Here is a 24,411-nt window from a genome sequence, read left to right on the forward strand (position 1 = left end):
TTGATTATACTATTTTACATTCTTGCAAACAATGTGTGACACTTCCAGTTTCCTCAATTCTTGCTGATATTTGGTATTGACAATCATTTTAGTTTTAGCCATTTTGATGATGTGCATATATACATTTTGGTAACTTCTGGCTTTAGATTTTTATATGGTTTTTAGCTTTCCAGTTTCATTCTCAGATTTAGCACCTCAGATTTAGTCCATCTTTGTATCTAGTCCTGGTGTTACAGGCCAAGTTCTTCTAACTGTGTGTTCCAAGACAGATCTCTCTGGCAGAGTTGACAGTCAATCTGCAGACCAAAGCATACTGCCATGGAAATTTCATCTCCAGGGAATTGTCTCAGAACTTCCATCCTCCCTGGGTCAGCTCTGAACTCACACTCACTAGAAGGGCTTACGTAAAGCATGCCCACCTGGCCACTATTATGACTTACTTCTGCCCAGGAAAGCACCAACTCAAAATCCTGTAGGTAAAAGGTAGTAGGAGACCCCTGCCCTTGCTCCTTTCTTTCCCTACCTTATAAAAATGTCTGCTTTCTGCTCCAAAGGTGAAGTAGCACCTTTAAAGGCAGGATGCTTTGTGTCATATTCCCCTTTCTGAATAAATTCACTTGTTTGTGTGTGTCAGGCTTTACTCTCATTAATTGAACTCTACATACAGGGAGCAACTAACCTGCTTTTCAGTTACACCAGTCACCTTCTCTGATGTTACTTTTCCCGATTTCCTCCAGTGTACTTTTGTGTAGAATCTCATTCTAGCTACAACACTACCCCAGTTTTATTTTTATTATTACCTAGGCATTAAAAGGTAGTAGTCATTTGGATATACCTGGAAAATAAGGTAGACAACTTAGATAACTGCTTGCTTGTTTAATTAAAAGGTCGGGTAATACATACAGACAAATATATAGAGAAAACAAATGTGCTACTTCACACTAGCACCATCTGTTTTCCACACAGCCAATCTGAGACCACTGGAAAGAATTAGGCTGACATTATTTATATAGAATTGAGTAGAATAGAAACTGGTCCTTAAATGATAGTTAGGCTTTGTATAACTGATCCAAAGGCTCATCCCAATGGATAGAGATGGAAATACTTCAGTGTTTTTGTTTCTGATAGCAGAGCTGGAAAAAAATAGAAATGACCATAAAGATTCAGTTAACCAGCACATGCAAGATGTGGGAAATTTGGTCAATAATATCTCATGAGGAATCGAATATCTAAACCAGATGAACACATTTTTGTCAAACTTTCTGGTGGGCATTGTCTTAGTGTCCACATTTGTTTTACGTCTCAGTAAGGAGAGGCTATTGAACGTGATTGATTTTGTCTCTGCAGACTGGGGATCTTAAAGAGCCTTGGCGACATCTTAATGGCCCTGAATTCTCAGTGTGCTGTATTAAACAGAGACAGAGAATGAGTTCACACCGAATCCATAATGACCTTAGGATTTGCACTGTATTTTTGAAGTAAAATGCTCCATTTTGGTTTTCTTGTCTACTGCTTCTTTCTCTTAATCCATTGAACTGAGAAAAATATTACATTTGCCAACTGGTTACTTCAGTTCCAATTAATTGAGGCTGCACCATCATTTCCTAATAAATATACTTTCCTAAGGTGGGAAGCCTACTAGAAAAGACCCATGAAAATCAAAAAGTCACACAAGAACACCCAAAGTAAATATTGTGTTATGACTCAGTGAAGTCCACTTTATTAGGTAAAAGCAACAAGTTCTGAACTTACCTTGGGACTGAAATAATTAACTTGATCAAGTAGATATATTTTCTTTTTCTTTCTTTCTTTCTTTTTTTTTTTTTTTTTTTGAGATGGAGTCTCGCTCTGTCACCAGGCTGGAGTTCAGTGGTGCGATCTCAGCTCACTGCAACTTCCACCTCCCGGGTTCAAGCAATTCTCTTGCCTCAGCCTCCAAAGTAGCTGGGACTACAGGTGCACACCACCATCCCCAGCTAATTTTTGTATTTCTAGTAGAGATAGGGTTTCACCATGTTGGCCAGGATGGTCTCGATCTCTTGACCTCATGATCTGCCTGCCTCGGCCTCCCAAAGTGCTAGGATTACAGACATGAGCCACCATGCCCAGCCAAGTAGGTATATTTTCTTGAAAATAACATGAGTTTTGAAGTCCAATGGTCAGGGTCCAAGTTCTGGATTTAGTGTGACATTTGGCATGATGTTAACTTTTTTTGTGAACCAGTTTTGCCAGCCAAAAACAGGAAATAGTAACAATAATACTTATCTTAAAAATTATTGTGAGAATCAAATTAGAGATATACATGAAGTATCTATATGATTGGTGAAATCTTATGACAACAGAAGATATCATTATCTATGGTATCAAATGAAAACATGGACTACAGAGGGGGTTTGATAGGGTGTGAGGTAGTGTCTTTACTGTGCTCATTTGATCATATGTATGGAGGTGAGATGATGTCACTTATAGTAATTAGTGAATTACTGAAAGTCTTCTTGAGCTGTTTGTTTGATAGAAAGCAGCTGGGCTCACCTTCCAGTTTGAATTCTAATTGCTTCGGTTATAATAAAGAAACTGAAACTCACCTGTTCAGGGATTATATCTGATGAGGGAAACATTACCTTAAGTTATCTGATTAAGCATAATTTGGGTGAGAGAAACTGGCCATCATTGACTTGCTCCAAGGGCTGGAGGATGCCCTTTGGCTGTACTTGTAGGCTGAAACAGATGAAGACCTGAGCAGTGCAGATTTCCAGGAGAGGAGAAAGGAAGGTTTGATGCACTGAAAAGAATGCTGGTCTGAAAATCTGGAAATCAGGATTTCAGCAACAAGGAGGTGGAAGACCTTGGCAAATTGGCCTCTCTTCTTTTTTTTTTTATTCTTTCCCCTCCCTCCCTCACTCCTTCTCTCTCTCTCTCTCTCTCTCTTCCTTCCTTCCTTCCTTTCTTTCTTATGTTTTTTCAAGATAGGCTTTCACTGTGTCATCCAGGCTGAAGTGCACTGGCATGATCATGGCTTACTGCAGCCTCAACCTTCTAGGCTCAAGGGATCCTCCCACCTTAGCCTTTATTTTTTTTTTTTAGAGAAGGAAGAATTCACCGTGGTCCTCGTAATTATTTTTCACTGTGTTTCCCATGTTGGTCTCAAACCATCTCGGCTCCCCAATGTGCTGGGATTACAGGCGTGCATTTCTGTGCCTGGCCTGACCTTTCTTCTTTAGACCTCACTCTTATGTGTGAAATGGTTGGGCTGTCCTCACATTCTTCACTCTTGTCTACTCCCCAGTGTAGTATCCTTATGGTGTCTTTTTGCCCTCCATTAAAATCTATCAGGAAAAGATTTAAAAGCCATCCATACTGAACTACAAATAACTGATGAGATCTCCACTGCAGAAGAGATGGAAGTTTTAAGCTAAAGGAATGAAGCACCAGCTGTAGAATTCCAGGCATTAATCAAAAGGTAATTATTTTGGAAGCAAATAGAAACTTTCTGAGAGCCTACAATCAACACTTGGAGGTAGCTGTGCTTTTTTTTTTTCTATGCTGTCATCTGGCATGAGTGGAAAGATAAATATGAGAGAAGCAATGTGTTTGGGAAGTTCATCACAGCATGCAGGCCCTGTATGGATGCCAAATAGGGAAAAACAACTCATCATCCTGCCCTGCTTGGCTGGTTTGTGCCCTGACTTCCTTCTTAGGGGTTGCAGAATATTTTATTTAGTTTCAATGTCTCATTTTTGAAACTTGTACTCTGTAATTAAATAAGATTGTACCATTCTAAAAGAGAAGAGGATTGACTAAGTATGTTTGGTCCCTGGACAGCAGTAGCAGCATAACTTGAGAGCTTGCTAGAAATTCAGAATCTCAGGCCCACCCTGGACTCACTGAATTAGAATCTACATTTTAACAAGATCCCTAGGTGATTTGTGAGCACATTAAAGTTTGAGAAGTGCCGAATTCATGTATCAGGACATTTATTCCCCAGTAATTAAAATCCCTGGTGTCACCAAAGGCTCTTTTCTCTAATTTAAGCGGTTCTTCTTGCAATGCTGTTTTCATCCTCTGGCTACTAATATACAGTTGTCAGATCCCTCAAGCCCGCTCAGAATTGCTGTGAAGCCCAGCCTTACATATTTAGTTCTTTTAATGTTTGCTCATAAATCAAGTCCTCCATCCCCTTAATCAATCCAGCAACTCTCCACTGAATTTGCAGCAATTTGTCAACATCTTTCTATATCTGAGAAGCTCTAGGCCTGAATGTAATTTTCTATGAGGAGACACAGGTATTATTTACAGGATTTAAAATTCCTTTAAGATATGTGGTCAAGGCTAATAATCAAACAAAGTGAAGGCAGTGTATGTGCAAAGACTAGACAATCAATTAGAGATACATTTAATAGTAGCATCATCACCATGGTCCTCATCATCATTAACTGTAATTCAAAAGATATCTCTCAAATTCTTATCATGTGTAAGCATGGTGGCAGGTACTAAGGATAAACAGAGGTATCAGAGGGGATCCCATTTCTTAGAAAGGTTTGAGTCTCCGAGACAAAGGTTTGCAATAAAATAAGTACTAGAAAGTAGAATAAGTGATTGAGGCCCAGTAAGGAGAAGAGAATTATTGTGGACTACGGCGCTTAGAAAAGTTTCAGGGAGGTCTTAAGAAAATTTAGCAATCTAGATTAATGGAAAAAAGTAGAAAGAATATTCTAGGCAGATAAATAAATTGAAACTATGGTTTTAAACAAACAAACAAAAATTTTAACTTTTAAAAGTAGACTATCCGCCCACCACATTCTAGATTGCCTATTTCTTTTTCTCTCTACATTTTTCTTATCTTCTAAAGGTTTCTATTAATTATGCATTACTTTAAAAAGAAAAGTAAATGATACTTTATGAAGCAGAGAGAAAAAAATAACTTAGTTTATATATTTTTAAATCTTACTATCTCTTTCATCTAAAAGAAGGGAGAATTCAGCAAAACAGTGTATACAGAGGAAAAACTGAGGTTCCCTTAGCTGCCCTTCTCTCATCTTCAGGCTGGCATAGGAAGGGAATGGATCTGCAAAAACAGCCTCCAACAACATTTTCCAGTGAAACATTTGAAATCACGCTCGGGAGCTCTGAGTTCCACAGCTGGTCCGGTTGTGACTGAGTTGTGTGATGTTGGGTGTCACTTATTCTTTCTTATGCCAAATGGGGGTTTTATTATGATTATCATGTGTTTCATAATAGCCTTATTAGGATGATAAGACCTTAATATGGGCTTCTAACATCTGGAGCTAAGTCTGTGATATAGTGGTATCAAATAACTGTGTGATTTATTGTCCAAATTCAGATGTCTTTGAGAATGAGAAGGGCTTTTGTTAATATCCACACCACAGCAACCCATAACAGTGAGGCCTGTCCCCACACATAGGTCTGTTTGGTCAACCCAGCTAGTACAGACCAGAGTATCACTACAACTCTGTTGTGGGAGAAAGAAATGTTCTTTTCTAGTAACAGATTGTTTGGTTTTGTGAGACTAAGATTTTTTTTTTCCCCAGTGTAAGCAGCTCTGCCCAGAACCCATATTTTGGGTGAAGGACACCCTTAGTCCATGGAGTGAGAAACAGGGATTTGCTGGATGTAATGATTTTCCAGCCTCTCCCTCTCACCTCTGCTATTGAAGATTGAGTTAGACCTGCTCTGAAGGCCACAGAATAGATGGATGCATATTCTAATTCCTAATGCCTACAGGGCAATAACTCAGGCTGATTCCTTCAGCTACAATAACAAGGTTTATTTTATTGCAGTTTGAAAGCTGTTTGGGGCCTCACTAGGAGAACATGTCCCCTGGCTCAAATAGGTTAAACATCTGCTAACTTTCCCCCCAACTTTCCCCTTAACTCTGTTTTATTGTTATTGCCCTCATGAGGCCACTAAGCAGGAGTTCACGGGAGGAAGAATGGAAGTGACATTTCTATCATTATTCAGCACATTCAGGCAGTTTATTATCTGGGAGCTCATTCCTCCTCAACCTCCAAGGAACTTAATATGAAATAATATTAACACATTAAGCATGTAATGTGAGGCTGCATTAATTAATATAATGTACAGATCTCTTACAAATTGTGGCCCAACTCTACTCCTATTACTGAGCTCAGACATGAAGGCAGGTGTTACGTCCATGTTTTTTAAGAGAAAACATGGTGTCCAGAGGGTGACTAGGCACGTGAGATGCCTAAAAACAACCTTATTCAGTGTGCAGGAGAAGAGAAATGTGGAATTTATCTTCTGGAAACTGAAGGCTTGCCATGGGGAAAAGAAGTGCATTTATATTAGTGATGATCCAGAAGACAGAATGAAAGCAACATAAAAAATAACTTCCTGCAAAGTAGATCTGAAGCCAGCCTATGTATATGGGAGATATTTTAGAAAAGGCTAGTTATTGGGGGTGAGGCAGTTTTCTGCCCTGGATAAGTGCAAAACTGTAAAGAAACTCAAAATCTAGGATTCCATGGTCTGTAATTTGTACTCTAACTTGAAGTTTATTAGTCCTTCTAAGCTAGAAACCCACTTGAACTTAAAGCAACTGCATGTCAACTTTTAGGTTACTATTCTCCACATGGGTTCTTTCTACTCTGTAAAGTAGTACTTTGCTTTATAGTAATTGCTTTCAAATTTCAAGAATATTTCTTCTAATTATAATTGTCATGAACATTTCTTGTTGCCTCCCAAACATAAATTTTCTCCTTTTTGACAGATTTTACTCAGGTTTCTGTCTTTCTCTTGTGCAGCTATGTTAACCAAGAAAAGCTGAGCCAATCTCTGGTTTCACAGATGGGCTCTGATTAGTTAAATTAATCGTGGTAATGACTTAACAGTCATTCATCTAAGAACAGACATATAACCCAATTCTGGCCTGTGAGACTTAAGAAGAAAATGGTTGGAGGAGTTTGCAAAGATTCTGCTTTTATGAGAAAGGAAAACAGGGTTTTTTTTTTTCTTTCTCAGAAAAGACAAGAGGAATCTTGGCCTCAAAAATTGATATCCATCGTAAGATCATGGTGAAATACAGTCTGAAGCAGGTCCAGAGTGAGAAGAGAAAAGAATCGCAGAAATAGGGCTGGAGTTTCAACTGTATTAAGCCAGAAGACTACCTACCTCCAAACTTTCAAGAAGCCAACAAAGTTCCTGACTGTTTAAACTAATTTGAGTTGGATTTCTATAGCTTGTATCTAAAAGCATCCTAACTGGTAAGCTAAACCTCCCGGAGTTGATAGTTAGGGACTTTATTTACTATTCACCTTTACTTATTATTATTTTACTTTTATTTTAAACTAATTTTAGGCCAACAGAAAAGTTGACAAAAATAGTAGAGTTCGTATAAACTCTTCACTAATATTACCATCTTACATAACCACAGTACACTGATCAAAACTAGGAAATTAACTATAGTACAATAGTATTAACTAAACTATGAACTTTATTTGAATTCCACTAGTTTGTCCACAAATGTCCACTTTTATGTTCCAGGATCCTATCAGAGATCCCACATTGCATTTCGTTATAATGTCTCCTCAGTTTCTTCCAATCTATAACAATTCCTTAGTCCTGTCTCTTTCAATATCTTGACACTTTTGGAGTGTACTAATCAATTATCTTTCATGATTATTGGTTGCATGTCTACTCAGCTCTGGTTTTGGAAACTAAAAAGTCTTATGATTTTTGATGCATTCATGAATATAAATTACTCAGAATTTTTGGCTTCTTTTGTAGTAATCTCTCTTGGAAACATTTCCTTTTCATGATTATATTTTAAAGAAGACACCATCAACACAGTATAAGAGTTTACTTGGGATTGTCCTCTGGCATTATTAACAAAAAGGTTGCTGTTTTAATTATTTTGTAGCTTATTTCCAATGGTCATTTTGAAGGTTTTTCAAAAGTTTGTTGGACTTTTAGGCCACAAAAAAAGACATTCAACCAACATATATTAAACACTCTGAGCAAGAAATTGTACTTCTTGTTTGGAACACAAAGGTAATATGACATAGTCCATTCTCTCAAGAAAAACAAAATACTGGGAGACATCTTCAGAGAAAGGTAAATTGTGGTCATCAGATCTGTTTTAGCAATTGTGGTTGAAAATCTGTAACCTGTTACTTTAATCAACATGGAGTGTGTCTGGGCCAGTTGCTTAGGGAAGAAACATGAGTCCTAAAAGAGTAAGGGGAGAGCATTTTTCACTTCATTCTAAAATATATATTATATATTTACATATTATATATATCTTAATGTATAAATATATATTCTATAACTATATCATAGAAATATATATGCAGTTGAAAACAAGCATATCTAGAGTCACCAGAACCAAGAAATCTGTTTACCTTTAATGGAAGATTTAAGCAGATTAAATTTTCTTCATATAATCTCTCCAATATTTTGCAAATTTTGTGTCTGATGGTTGGACTATCAGATCTTATGACCATTTACTCTAAGAGTCATCACCAGACTATTGAAAGAAATGTGGAATTAACATTATTATAGCCTTTACAAAGGCAAGGTACTAATGAAATATACCTTGCAATGATTTTGGACATTCAAATTAATTAGAATTAAAATGAATATGTTATTTTCCTAGAAACAATAGTCACTCTCTGAAGCTCTACAAATACTGTAGTTATAAAAATTATAATTTGTTCTGAAATAGCTAAAATGTGTGAAGCTTAATCTGTAATGCCTCGTAGCCAATCAAGCTGTGTCAAGTTTCTGCCATTGATTAAATGTAGTAGCAGAGCTGGAGCATTTAATCAATCATAAAAGCCACTTTAATGCATTGTATCACTCTAAAGCTAGAGTGATTAGGGCAGTTGCACTGCAGGCCAGAATGCAAAATGTAGAACAATAAAAGGGAAGGAAAAATAGTGTATGTCCAGGTCTTCATGTTTCAAAACATGCAGATGGATAGTTTTGTATGCATTATGTGTGTCATTTTACTGGCACAGATATGGCAAAGCAATCATTATTTGCAATGTGTAGAGCTATGTCTGCACACATATAAGTGAGCATAAACAAGTATAGTAGTTTGAGAAACAAATAATAATGGATTTTGAACAATGATGAATATTTTATGCAGTATGTCACTTCTGAAAGTTACTTAATTCCCACCTAAATGTGAATTTCTAATGTTACTCATACCACTGCCACAGGAAAAAAGAAGGTATTGCCAGAAGAAGAAAGAAGAGGAGAAGGAAGAGGTATGGGGAGAGAGAAAGGAAGGAAATGGGGAGAGGAAGAACTGAGGCCATGTGACTCGTATATCAGATTTGATATAATAGGATGGTCAGTGTAGGGATCACCATGTGACATAGAATGATAAGACCAAAGAAAGTAATGATGGGGTGAGACCATACAAAGAAAGAAGATAGATGAATGATCTAATTAAATGGATGAATGAGGATTTTTCTTGGTCCATTATGAGGAAGAATTATAGTGAATACCACAACCACATGGTATTGATAAATTGCAATTCGTTTTACCTACATATATAACCTATATATATATAATATTATATTTAGTTCAGAATTAATCTGTTTATATCATAGTATTCAATTAATGTACATATTCAATTAATTCCTTTGTGATCTTTGTCAAGTCTTGAGGCAATAGAACTTCAGCATTGCTGAGGAGAAATTCCTGAAAGAGTTGGATCCAAACTGACATTTGAAGTTGAAACTATGGATTCCAACACTGATAGAAAGGCAAGCATGATCCCTGACAATGATCTCATGTTATATCACTCTGCAGTATTTACTGCCGAAATGTTTACCCATTTGTACAACTAAACTGAAGAGGAGTCTGGCTTCGCAATACTTCCATGGAGCCTGGCCCTCACCTTTTCTTCATGCTCAAATTTTAGCTTTAATATTTTGGAATATATTGTGGGTTTTGATTATTAATCATACCTGTGTACCTTCATTATTTTGCATGGATGCCAACTTTGATTGTACAATGACAGTCATACACTAAGCACCATATAAATACTAACAAAATTACCACCTCAGGTTTGAAGTTTTGAGCTGGTACTGAGCGTATTAAATGACTACTGTCTTCAAGGAATTGTTAATATTACCGAAAAGCCAATGTTAGTACATATGACATTACATGTAAATATCTTATATAACAGAGCATATAAATACAAATTGTGGCTAAAATTATTGTAAGAGCTGAGAAAAATTCAAAGACAAATATGACCAGTGAGAACAAAAGTGATCAAGCAAGACTTCAAGGGGGAGGTAGGATGAAACTCAAGCCATCATGATAAATTAGACTACTTAAAACAAGTAGAAAAATTGATCAAGAGAATTTAGAAGCATCATAGGCTTAAGAAGCATCCCAAAGTTTCCTGTTAAACGACTGAGGGAATAAAGACTTTAGGGGTGGATCAAAAACATTAGAGAAGACAAGGACCTGAGCATAAGTGCTTCAGAAGACAATATTTTCCAAAAAAGTTTCAAGGTGAATATTTCTAATGTGGCATCTGTTCATGCATTTCTTTTGTTGACACAGTGTAACCATGCTGAGGAAATTCCTGAGAGGGTGGGACCAAGGAGGGCACTTGGTTTTAATTCAAGTTAAGGAGTGGCTTTGAGTGTGCACAGGATTATCCTAAAGGCGCTGAGTGTTTGAAGACAGTATGGGGTCATGGGGCTGGGCGAAGAGAAGTACTTGACTTTGGAAGACTGACTTCTTTTATTCAGTATTTCATAGCAGGCTCTGACTATCCACATACATGGCCGAGATGCTGTTTATCTCCCAGTTTTTATCCTCTGTCTTTTCCTTTTAGAATTAGAGCCTCTAAATTTTAACTGGACACATGCTACCCAAAATAAAGTCTTAAATTTCCAGACTTCTTTGTACTTAGTTGCAGCCATTTGTCTAAGTTTTGGCTAGTGGGATGTAAACAAATTCATATTTTGAGTTTCCAGGTTATGCCCTCCTTGTGGTTTGAATCTGTATCGCTGCTAAATCTCATGCTAAAATGTAATCCCTGGTGTTGGAGGTGGGGCCTGGTGGGAGGTGTTTGGATCATGGGGGAGAATACCTCATGAGTGGCCTAGCACCATCCGCTTGGTGATGATTGAGTTCATGCAAGAAATGGTTGTTTAAAAGTGTGTGGCACCTCGCGCTCTCTCTCTCTGGCTCCCACTATTTTCCATGTGACATGCTGCTTCCATTTCGTCTTCCACCATGATTGCAAGCTACCAGAGGCCTTCCCAGAAGCTAAGCAGATTCTGGCACCATGCTTCCTGCACAGCCTGTCAAACTGTGAACCAATTAAACCCTTCTACATAAATTGCCCTGTTTCAGGCATTTATTTATAGCAATGCAAAGAACAGCTTAATAAAACCCTTAAAAGAGAATGGACATGATCTTTATGTCCTCTTCTTCCCCTTTCCTGTGGAGTTGAATGTGAATGTGGTGATGAGCTATCTTGGACCATGAAAGACAAGGGCAGAGCACTAGGAAGGGCAGAGCTACAAGATAGAAGGAGGCAAAATCTCCAGCTCTGTTGTGTCATCATGCTATCCTTCGACTACCTAACATACATAAGAGAGAATTGCACTACTGTTTAACTTAGGCCAGTATATTTGGGGGTCTTTTTCCTTCTACGGTTGTTGGCAAGAGGTAAATATTTTGATGATTGTTTACTAAAGGCTTATTGATTACTTGAGTAAATTAAGAACAGGTGTTTCAATATTCACTCATAGCATGTGCTTTGATCACATTTTACTTGTAAAGAATTTGGTTTCCTTCTTAGCCTTGGACATAATTCACTCTGCAGGAAGAATGGCAGCTTTATGGCCCCATCTATATTTTTCCCATATTCATTCACATTGATAGTGGAGCAAGGTACCATGAACATGTGGTTTGATGTTTCTGAGTGTTTTGTGTCACTGCTTTTGTTACTAGAGGAAGACAGCTGCTTATTTCATGATCCTTATTTTGGAGGTTCTTTTGAGATTAGTTTGAACACATTGAAGCACATAACTTTTTTACAAAGGTTATCATGTCTCTACTTTGAACTTTGAAAAGAGTAGAAGAGAAGTAATCATTTGCAAACAGCTGTTGTGTGGGGTCCTTCATGTCAGCAGGTCATGACAAGCAGAGACACAGGGGTTTGTTCTCTGTTGGGTTTCATAATTTCATTTCCCTGACTTCATTAACACCGAAAATTGATGGCTATGACATTTAAAAGCATGTGAGTGTTGAAGTCAGACCTGGGTGATGTTCTCAAGAGAATAAATGCTTTCCAAAAGTCAATGGATGTTACCTCTTGCTTCATTTCCTCTGCCGCTACCATCTGCTAATTCTAGAATCATTTCTGACTGAAGCAAAGGATTAGCACCTTTGCAACAGTGCCCTTCCAGGCCAGCAGGGTGAGTCCTCCCTGTACTCTGAAGGAGAGAGATGTGGTTTAAATCAGGTTATAAACCCACAGCCTCTGAGCTAATCAGCAGTGGGAAATTTCTGGGAAGGCAGGTCCAGGGTTATCAAACTCTATTAGAAGCAAGAGCATCGGTTATGCAAATAGCATCATAGTAACAAAGTCAAAATCCCTGGGGAAAAACATTTTTCTTTCACACTTCTCATCGAGATATAAAGCGCATTAACATTTTAAAAACAGCTTTATTGAGGTATAATTGACATATAATAAACTGCACATATTTAAGTGAACATTTTATAAGTTTTGACACTTATATATTTGGGAAGTCACCACCATAGTCAAAATAATCAGCATGCCCATCAGTCCCAAAAGTTTTATTTTTAAATTGTATTTATTTTTTTACTTTTATTTTTAGTTGACATATTATAATTTTACATAATTATGGGATATAGAGTGATATTTCAATACATATGCAATGTGTAATGATCAAATCAAGGATATTATTATTTCTATCACCTCAAAGATTTATAATTTGTGTTGTATACATTCAAAATCTTGTCTTCTAGCTTTTTGAAAACATGCAATAAATAATAGTTAAGCATATTTATCCTACAGTGCTGTAAGACCCAATAAGTCATTTCTCCCATTTAGCTGTAATTTTGTACCCATTAACCAAACTTTTCCTATCCTCCCCTCCCTACTACCCTTCCTAGCCCTAAGAATCACAATTCTACTTTCTACTTGTATGAACTCAAATTTGTTTAGCTTCCATGTATGAGTGAAAACATGTGGTATTTATCTTTCTGTGCCTGACTTATTTCACTTAACATAATGTCCTTCAGCCTCATCCATTTTTCATGAATGACATGATTTCATTCTTGTTTTTTTTTTTTTTGGCCAAATAGTGTTCCATTGTGTATATATACCATATTTTCTTTATCCATTCATCTGCTGATGAACATTTAGTTTGATTTCATATCTCAGCTCTTGTGAATAGTGCTGCAATAAACATAGGAATGTGGATCTCTCTTCAACATACTGATTCCTTTACTTTGAATAAATACCCAGTAGAATTGCTAGATTATATAGTAGTTTTATTTTTAGCTTTTTTTAAGAACTTCCATGCTGTTTTACGTAATTGATTTTCCAATTTACATTCCCACCAATAGTGTGTAAGAGTTCTCTTTTCTCTACATCCTTGCCAGCATTTGTTTTTTTTTTAATAATAGCCATTCTAACTAAAGTGAAATGATATCTCAGTGTAGTTTTGATTGCATTTCCCTGATGATTAGTAATGTTGGAAAAATTGCATTTTTGCTTCTGCTTATTTTCTTACCTTCCTTTCTTTCCTATCTTCTACCATTCCACCTTCTTCTCGATGAAGAAATAGTACTTACAAAGTCACATGGGAGGTGAACATGGTAGGATGTGAGGAAGTGAAGGTTCAGTAGCCCCAGAGTTCTGTGGTATGGAAAGATAGGCAAACATGTCTGCAAAGCTGCCTATTCTTCCTGCTCCAGAAGCAGCCCTGCTCAGTATCCACACTTAGCAAGGTGCCCGACAAAGATTCAGTGACATTCAAGTCTATCAAACAGATTTCCTAATTTATGTATGTGGGATTTGCAAACTTCACCATAATGTATTCTGAAAGTTTTGCATTCCTTCGACAAGATATATTGAATCTCAGGCCCTGGTCTCTGAGTGATCCCAACACTGGGGTCATATGTTAGAGTACTACACAGTTATCTGACAAGCCTTTATTATATATTGTAAAAGGCTAGCATCCTGGTGAGAATCCTCAAAGGTCATTCCTGGAAAAGGGCTTTAGGCTTTTTAACTGGGTGCGAAATGGAGAGCTGTTTCCACTCACGTTGTTGGCAGTACCAAATACATGCTGTTGGCTCCAGCTGCCTTTATCAAGGTGTGGGATGCCTGTTTGGAGAGAACTGCCTTAAACCAAGGTCATGACATTCATTCTCAGCATGAGAGAAATTGATTTTTTAAATTTCTGTTTCATAGCTTTAGAGTGCTTGTAACCTAGGCCAGCCTACTCCAAATAAATATCCTGGGAACCAAGAGGACCCCAAAGGAGCATTGATATGGCATGCCACCAACAGCTTCCCTTGGAAAAATCGGGAAGTCAGCAAAACTTAGAATTTTGCCTGTCATTTTACTCAGATTTCTTCCTTTCTCGGGTCTCTATTGGATGAGCAAATCTTAGAAATTTCCGCAAAGGATATTGGTAATAACACAACTTGTGACCACTAAGAGAGATTTAATCAATGTCTTGAGGTTTAAAAGCCCCAAACCTCAAAGGAATAAAACTGTAATGATTGAATGAAAGCCTATTTGTTTAAGGTTTGGGGAAGGAAACTAGGACACAGGCCCCATAAATCAAATTGCTGACAGGCTTCCATCCAGCGTGGCTGATCCATTTCCTCACCTGGGGTAAAGAAAGCAAAACACCAATAGTAGATCAAGAATACCAGCTGCATACAAGGACATTATATGCATTAAAAAATTATCTTGGGGGGGCCATCATGGGCCCTTTCTCATACTAGCCGACTCACCTTAGAAATATTACTTCCCCATTGTTTTGCTGAAGAAGTTAGGATAGATGATTTCATCTAGCCGCTTGAAGTGAATCTCTTTTTCTCTCTGTCTCCTGTGGCACACAGGGAAATCAGTGAGAGAATGAGGGCAATGGTAACTACAGAAGCACTGGTGAAATTTTCTTAGTGTATGCCAGTCTGTGTGACAGAAAAAGATGTCTTACTCAAGGTTAGTTACAGGGAGATGTTGCTCACAACACTCTAGGATTTATGACAGTTCCACTCACTATTTTGGAGAGCAGATTCTAACCTTACTCATTGGATACAGTTTGTGGAATTGCTGCAAAGTGTTATTCTTTGCAACAGATGGCATTCCAGGCCTGTGGCAAAATTACTCTATTTTATTTGGGCATCAATCAAATTTTAGGAGGGTGAAATGAAACGATTTGGAACAAATAAGGTATTTTTCCCCACTCCATCAGGTACAAACTTTTTAAAATAAAATTGTTTGCTGGGAAATACATTTTATTTAAAGTTACAGAATACTAAGAGAAAGCTTTTCAAATTGTGTATCCTCTGCGTTGGAAAGGGAGAAGTGGCACAAAGCTAAGCAGTGAGATTATCATTGTTTAGTCTGGGGAGAAACTTAAAGCCTAGGAGTAGAGCTACAAGTTTTAGAAGGTAAAGAAAACCAGCTTCTTCCTCTGTGTGATTTGAGAGGTAATAATAAGGACGAAGATAATTTGTGAATTATAGGAAGTTAAGACTTCAAGGATCCAATTGAGTTTTCATTGTGGGATGATGGTATGACATTAAACACATGAAGACACCTTAGAAAACCACTAGACACATGCTATACGTTCAGTCCATTTCAGTTTTCATTATTGTAGTGATTATTGTCACAATCATAGTGTTTCCCTGTGAAACCTTAGAAAATCACCAGACACATGCTATACATTCAGTCCATTTCCACTTTCATCATTGTAGTAATTATTATTACTATCACAATGTTTCCCTGTGAAACCTTAGAAAATCACTAGACACATGCTATACATTCAATCCATTTCAGTTTTCATCATTGTGGTGATTACTGTTACAATCACAATGTTTCCCTGTGAATGTTTCACCCTTTGCGCTTCCCACAATAATTTACCATTGTTTATTTATGTGACTTTCTCCTTATTTGACTGGAGCTCCATGAAAGTAGGAGCTGAGCTTGAAGGTATTTCTTAGCATTCCGTGCTTATCTAACCTTGAATATTAGAGATAAATAAAGCAAGTGTTATTTTGCACATGGAAATTTTCCTCTGCAGATGTTTTTCTCTTTTCAAAGAAAAATAGCAGCCATGGCAGCACTAATAGTCAGGGTTCAAATAATAAATAAGTTTTATATTAAAGCTGTATGTGAATCAAAAGCCATTACATATAGGTAAACATGACTCTTGCAGAATCTGAAGATTGGTTTACTCAACACCACTCCAACCCTGTTGTAGTATGTTTCCTATAGTCAAATGCTGCAATTACCAGACTCCCATAAGCTCAAACTATTGCTGTGATCTGAGTCAGCCAGTCAAATACACCTGTATGAGACTTGGAAAGCAGATGTAAACATCAGAACACAGAGATGTACAGTTTTGTGAAAGTGTATTCATGAAAATACTTGTGTTTTGTTTGTTCTGTGGCATTTGGTTCTGTGGCAGTTGTTCTGGAACTTCTGGTGTTTAACACCCTAGTTAACAGCCCAGCTTTTTGGGTGTTAAGCAGTAGGTGACGCTATCACTGGCATTTTCATTGGAATACCTCAGTGATGTATATGGGTATCTATCTCGCTTAAGTTAAGCTAAGAATAGACTGTGTTGCCTGCAACTAAGAACTCTGGCCCATACAGTAATTGGGAACAGAAATGGCAGGTAGGAGATCCAAAAAGGAATGAAAATCTGGGATGGGTTGAAGGATTCAGTTACTGTTAGAGGGTGGGGTATTGGTTTTATTCCATGCCACCCAATGCAAACTGTGATATTTAAATTATCTCTTTGGGACACCAGAAATGAAAGAATCGTTTTGATAGACTGAAATAATTCTACAATAGAGCTTTACAAAGAGAACAATAATGATGCAAAATACCAGCTACTTCTACCCATATTAAATAATTAAAGAGAAAAAAAGTAACAGACTCAGGATCTTAAATTCTAGGCAAAGTTAGAAAACAAGGAAGTTTCTGTGACCTACCTAAAACAATGTCCTGTAGTTCCAGGGCTAATGTGTGCACCAATAGTCACAGGACCTGATCATGTAGGTTGCTGAATTTAAAATACTTAAATTTACAGTTTATCAGGTCTCCCAGGCAAATGTTAAGGCATTGATTGGTAAAGAATTAGACTCCACAGGCTTAGAATTGGGATGCTTGGGGAAATTTCAATAACTCCAAATCCCCTGAAACTCCTAGGGCAGGCAGAAGCAGTCCCCATCTCCTGTCAGTTAAGGCTGATCCTGTGATGCTTGAAGACATTGTAATGACTTCAAAGAACATGGTGCTAAGACTCCCCCTGCCTTGCTCTACTACTTCACCTGGCATCTGAAGGTAGATCCCAGTATGCTCTTGGGGATAAATTCAACAAACCAAATCCAGATGTTGACTTATACATTTCAACATTTTACATCAGCAAAAGACCTTGGATATGTGTGAGGGAATTGGTCCTAAGGGTGCTAGACCAAAGAGGGGAAATTATATTTTACATCAGGTTGAAAATGTCTATATTGGTGCACTTACAATAAATTCTGGATTTAATGTACTAGGTCAAACTAGCCCAAATAGCTGGAAGTAGATTTAGTAATTTTCTTGGACTTTTTTGATTATTAAAGCTGGACCAAATGGTAGTCTATAGCAAATGAAGTGAAGATATCAGAAATGCTTTGGTTTAATATAAATCAAGAAATCCAAAGTCTTAGGAAAATATTGGAGTTGGGGGTGGATTTAATCACATGTGACTTATTCATCCTTTCAAAACATCTAGTCCTTCCTAAAAAACAGCCTAGATATTATTTCTTTTCACTCAGCATAGAAAAATACATTGGTGAGAGAAGCAGCAGAGGCCTTAAAAAGTATTTCAAAGACTCTCCTCTTTAGGGTGTGATAAAGATGAGAAATGTAACCATTTAAATGGCTTCCTGATCTTAATGATAAGGTTGGGTACTCAGAGTAACAATGACAAAGTAATATTTGTTAATGCCCAGAAGCAAGATGGGCATGCTATGCTACCATTGAAAACAGCAGGCATAACTGATAATCAGAATAATATGATCTACATGAAATTTTGGCAATGGCTAATTGATCATGGGGTTCCTAGAGCTTAAATGGGTAGACATTTCATGAAAATTTGACTTGATTTGCATACCTAAAAGAGAATAACTCAGGGCTTGATAAATATAAGCTTGACTTGAATCAATGGTATAGACTCCTGTAGGCCCTCAACCAACTTATAAACCTGACCTAGCACCAGCCGAATGAAGGGAAAGTTGAACATGCTTAAGGAGGGACCCTGTCTCAGTCTGTTTTGTATTGCTATGACAAAATATTGGAAACTGGGTAATTTTTAAGGAACACAAATTTATTGTCACACAGTTCTGGAGGCTGGAGAGTCCAATATCAAGGTACCTGCATCTGGTGAGGGCCTTCTTGCTGCATCATTGCAGGGCAGAAGTGAGAACATAAGAGACAGCAAGGGGAGGTAGAGCTTGTTCTTTTATAATGACACCAATCTCATCCATGAGGGTGGAGTCACCATGGCCTAATTACCTCTTAAAATTCCACTTTTTAATAGTGTTACAATGGCAATCGTATTAGTCCACTCTCTCATTGCTATAAAGAAATACTTGAGACTGGGTAATTTATAAAGAAAAATGGTTTAATTGACTCATGGTTCTTCAGACTATTTAGGAAGTATGGCAGTGGCATCTGCTTAGCTTCTAGGGAGGTCTCAGAAAACTTACAGTCATGGTGGAAGGCAAAGAGGGAGCTGACACTTCATATGGCCAGAGCAGGAGAAAGAGAGAGGGGGAGATGCTACACACTTTTACACAACTAGATCTTATGAGAACTCAGGACAATACAAAGTGGGAAATCTGCCCCATGATCCAATCACCTCCCATCTGGCCCCACCTCTAATACTGAGGAATACAATTTGACATGAGACTTGTTGCGGACACAGATCCAAACCATATCATTCTGCTTCTGGCCCATCAAATCTCATGTTTTTCTCACATTAGAAAATAGAATCATGACTTCTCAATAATCCCCAAAAGTATTAACTCATTTCCAGCATTAACTCGAAAGTCCAAAGTTCAAACTCTCATCTGAGACAAGGCTACTCCATTCCACTTATGAGTCTGTAAAAACAAAAACAAGTTAGTTACTCCCAAGATACAATGGATGTGTAGACATTGGATAAATACTCCCATTCCAAAAGGGAGAAATTGGCCGAAAGAAAGAGGCTACAAGCCCCACACAAGCCTGAAACCCAGTAGGGCAGTCATTAAATCTTAAAGCTCCAAAATAATCTCCTTTGACGGCATGCCTCACACCCAGGACATAGTGTTTTAAGGATTAGGCTGCTAAAGCCTTGGGCAGCTCTGCCCTTGTGGCTTTGCAGGATTAAGCCCCAGTGGCTACTCTCAAGGGCTAGTGTTGAGTGCCTATGGCTTTTCCAGGTGCAAGGTGCAAGCTGTCAGTAGACCTACCATTCTGGGGTTTGGAGGATGGTAGCCCACTTCTCATAACTCTTTTAGGCAATACCACAGTAGGGACTCTGTGTGGGGCCTCCAACCCCTCATTTCCCTTCTGCACTGCCTTAGTAGAGGTTCTCCATGGGGCTCTGCCCCTGCATTAGGCTTCTCCCTGGACATCCAGGTTTTTCCATACATCCTCTGAAATCTAGGTGGAGGCTCCCAAGCCTCAACTCTTGCGCTCCTTGCACCCTCGGGCTTAACATCACATGGAAGCTTCCAAGGCTTACGGGTTGCACCCTCTGAAGCAGTTGACTGAGATGTACCTAGGCCCCGTTGATCCAAGGTTTGAGCTGGAGCAGCTGGGACATGGGGAGCAGTGTCCTGAAGCTGTGCAGAACAGTGGAACCCTGAGCCTGGCTCACAAAACAATTCTGTCCTCCAAGGCCTCTGGGCCTGTGATGGGAGGGACTGCTGCTAAGGTTTCCAAAATGGCTTTGGGGCCTTTGTCCCATTGTCTTGGCTATTACCCCTTGGCTCCTTTTCACTTATGCAAATTTCTTCAGCCTACTTGAATTTCTATCCCCCGACAAAAATGGGCTTTTTTTTTTTTTCTGCCACATGGCTAGGATGCAAACTTTCTAAACTATTATGCTTTGTGTCCCTTTTAAATATAAGTTCCAATTTCAGGTCATTTCTCTGCTCACACATATAAGCATAGGCTCATCACCTAAATCACCACTCTCAAGTTCAAAGTTCCACAGATCCCTAGAGCAGGGACACAATGCAGCCAGTCTCTGCTAAGGCATAGCAAAAGTGACCTTTACTCCAGTTCCCAATAAGTTCCTCATTTCTATCTGAGACCTCCTCAGCTTGGACTTCATTGTCCATGTCATTATCATCATGTTGGTCACAACCAGTCAACAAGTCTCTAGGAAGTTCCAAACTTTCCCTCATTTTTCAGTCTTTATCTGAACCCTCCACACTCTTCCAACCTCTGCCCATTACCTAGTTCCAAAGTTGCTTCCACAGTTTCAGTATCTTTACAGCAATGCTCATTCCTTGGTACCAATTTTCTGTATCATTCTGTTCTTGCATTGCTATAAAGAAATACCTGAGACTGGGTAATTTAAAAAGAAAAGAGGTTTAATTGACTCACAGTTCCACAGGCTAGGAAACATGGCAGCATCTACTCAGCTTCTGGAGAGGCCTCAGGAAAGTTACAATCATGGCAGAAGACAAAGAGGGAGCTGGCATTTCACATCGCTGTAGGAGGAGGAAGAAAGAGAGAGGGGAGGTGCTATACATTTGTAAACAATCAGATTTCATGAGTACTCAGGACAGTACCAAGGGGGAAAATCCACCCCCATGATCCAATCACCTCCAAGCAGGCCCTACCTCCAACACTGAGGATCACAATTCAACATGAGATTTGGTGGGAACACAGATCCAAACCATATTAGTAATTAAATTTTACTATGAGTTTTAGAGAGGGGAAACAAATCACCACAGACCCTGTAATGACTTTCCAAGTAGTCATTATAAATTTTTCTCCTAGCTTTTCCCGAAGAGATTGGTGGCAAATTTAAGGTTAACTTTGCCTTAATTGGCTCCTGGTCTTTGGAGAAGTTATTGGACATTGACTCTATGACCATACTGTTCTCTGGTAAATCACAACAGTATTGTGGTCCAGAGGTCATAGTTGAGACTTATGAGTGAATATCAGGTGGTTAAGAGAATTTATGCTTGATATTATGTCCTGGTGGGCCCAGAGGATTCACAAACTCATCTTGTGGCTACTGTGATATAGATGGAAAAGATATATACTCAGCAATAAGCAGCAGTTCCATGTTAGCCTTGAACTTGTGGAGTGGTAGATATTAAAAGACAAGTGAAAGTCCTTGGAACTGAAAGAAATATTCCTAGAATAACTGCAGAGATTTGTTCATAATCATAGACTGAAAAGATACAAAGATGGTTGTTTCTATTATATTCCACTTAACATTGTGATGACTGTGTAGTGAAAGAAGAACCTTGGTAATGACAAAGGATTATTAATGTAAGTGTAATTAAATAATGAATCCAATTGTAATTTTCCAGATATATTATCTTTGTTATTAGCAGATTATCCCAGCTTTTGGCTCCTGTTCTTTAGCTATTTAGCTTGAGCATGTTTTTAATTCCTCCTCCACCCCATCCTAATAAACAGAAAATGCCAGAAATAGATTTTTCCCACACCTGGAAGGAATACCAGTGTACCATAACCATCTTTATCTGGGCTTAGTACCATAACCATCTTCATCTGGGCTACATGCCTTGATTTTGTCCTCAGGGACTTTCTCCATCACATAATTTCTCAGGATAACGTGTTGGTCTACAAAATTGATGACATCATGTTGATAGAACCAGGTGAGCAGAAAGTAGGGTTGTCTTAAATGGTTCAATAGGAGTCATGTGTGCTTGTCACCCCAGTGAAGATATCGGGTGATATATACTTTAACATTTGAGGCTACATCTTCCAAAGAGAAATACAAGTTGCAGCACATTTTATCTTCTCTTATTAGGATAGAGGCATAATGTTTAATTGTCCTATTTGGATTTTGGAGGCAACACATATCACATATAAAGTGTACTGTTTCAACTTATTTGCCCAAAATGCCTATAGCCCTGAGCAAGAGGAAGGTCTTGTGTATAAGCATCCATCTTGTATATAAGCAATGCAGCCAGTTGCCTGTCATGACCCAGATAATCCAATGGTACTAAAAACATCTGAGGCAGATCAGTATGTTCTATGGGCCCTTTCTCAAGCTCTATGGGAAATTATAGTTGAGGACCCAGTTTTGGAGCAAAGTCAAGCCCTCTTCTGAAACAATTTTCCTTTAAGAAATAGTTGTGAGCTTGCTAATGAATCATCATATGGAAGATATCATAGGATGTAAGTTTACATTTAACCTAAGTTGCTTATCTTTAACTGGGTTTAGTCTAATCTACTGTGTCATAAAGTCAGATGAAACCAAGAACTTTTTATCAATAAATTTAACTATTATTTAGAATATTGTGCAAATTACGTAGGATATTGCTGGCACAAAGCCAGCTGCTACAAGTGATGCCTCTCACCCCAATATGTCTGAGTGGTTGATATGACTGGTACTCACTGGGATGGTGTCCTAAGAAAGACATGGCTCTCTCTCTCCTTGGGCTTTGACTTCCATTCTCTGGAATGGGAAATACAGGGAACTCAGTTTACCATAAGCCACATCCATTGGGGGAAGGGTATGCCTGGATCTATTTGGTTTGGAAAATAGGTTGTCATGTGTCTTTTTTTTTTTCTGTTTATTTAGACATATGAGGAACTGAGACTAAGAAAGGTTAAATGAATTTCCCAAGGTGACAGTTTTAGGAAATAGTTCAGCTGACACTAAAGTTCTCTCATTCTTTATCCAATGTACTTTTCACTATAACTCTGTTTCACTTGGGCTTTAACTGTTATTTCTTTAAGAACTCTCAGATGATGCCTTTACATAGTATTAAAAGCTGTTACAAAAAATCCTTATTCTTTTCATTTCCCAGGGGCTTCTCTATTTTCCAATCCCAAAATTACCTTCTGCCCTCCATCCCAGTCTGTCACTGCTCGATCTTACTCTTAATGCATCAGTAGTTTGCTTTCTGATTGGGCTACTTTTATCTTTGGAATTTCGCAGTGTAATTTCATCATCATCATTCTTTCCCCTTGCCCTTGCCAACTTTAGGTGTATTGGTTTCTGTCCATTGTTTACTTTACATCATAAAAGCCCAGACATTGGAAAAGTAAAGGAAGATTCAAAGAAACATTAAGCAGACCAAACCTAAATGATAAGCCTATAGTCCTATAGAAAATAATAATTTGTATCCCAAGACAATACTCTTTCAAATATGTGAAGACAATGGTCATTTTCCCCTTTGAGTCTTCTTTTCTCCAGGCCTTCCAGCCTTCCTAGGACTTACTGCCTCAGTCCTTCTAAAGCATTTTCATAAGCCCTAGTTTTGCTTTCTTTTTACTAATCTTGTGCGTGGGCTCCCATTTTTTTTATGTGGACAACTTGACCAACTAGCCACTACCAGCATGGAAAAAAAAGATGATATTTTCTCTTGCTCTGATCTTTATATTTCTATTAAGAATGTCCAGTTTTATTCTCACTTTTTTCCTCAGTAATGTCACACTTTGTTTCTCTTTTGTTCAGCTGAAACCGTCAATGTATTTTTACCTTGTATCTTCCTTTAGCATTTTTGAGTTGTTTCACATTCCTGCTACATGACTAATATGATCACCATCCATTGTCTTGCTTTGTCCTATGGGATGTGCTCTTTATTACAACTACTGGTAAAATTTCCCTACTGTGACCTCTCTTCCACTTTCAGAGTTATGTAAGGACACTTGCTTACAAGCCTAGATGTGGTCCAATTGGCTATCTACGCTAATATAATGCTGCTCCACATTGAAGGCACAATATCTGCAAATTTGCTTTACGTCTATAGCTTGGAACTGACATATTCTTATTTTGGTTTTTTGGGAAGACATTTAGTTCTTCTTGGTCCTGTCTGAACACACTATCAAAGAGAATTCCCTCCTTCCCCTACCCCATGACTTTCAGAAAGTTATTGTGACATTTTGACAGCTATAATGTTGATAGTATGTTTCCTTTATTTCCTCCTCTGACT

General features: G+C 38.1%; 1 long non-coding RNA gene across 2 annotated transcripts in view; it reads right to left on the reverse strand.

Moving 5' to 3' along the window:
• Positions 1–12,695: 12,695 nt before the first annotated feature.
• LOC129528393 (uncharacterized) overlaps positions 12,696–24,411 on the reverse strand; it is a 35,942-nt gene continuing 24,226 nt past the window's right edge. The window contains exons 2-5 of one of the 2 annotated variants that reach the window (XR_010131232.1): positions 22,869–22,928; positions 20,873–20,979; positions 15,010–15,104; positions 12,696–14,882 (exon numbers count right to left, since the gene is read on the reverse strand). This is a non-coding gene — a long non-coding RNA (uncharacterized lncRNA). The remainder of the gene's footprint in view (positions 14,883–15,009; positions 15,105–20,872; positions 20,980–22,868; positions 22,929–24,411) is intronic. The other variant, XR_008673668.1, reaches the window with a different exon arrangement.

The sequence above is a fragment of the Gorilla gorilla genome, chromosome 17, assembly GCF_029281585.2.
Source record: "Gorilla gorilla gorilla isolate KB3781 chromosome 17, NHGRI_mGorGor1-v2.1_pri, whole genome shotgun sequence".
Taxonomy (NCBI): Eukaryota; Metazoa; Chordata; class Mammalia; order Primates; family Hominidae; genus Gorilla; species Gorilla gorilla.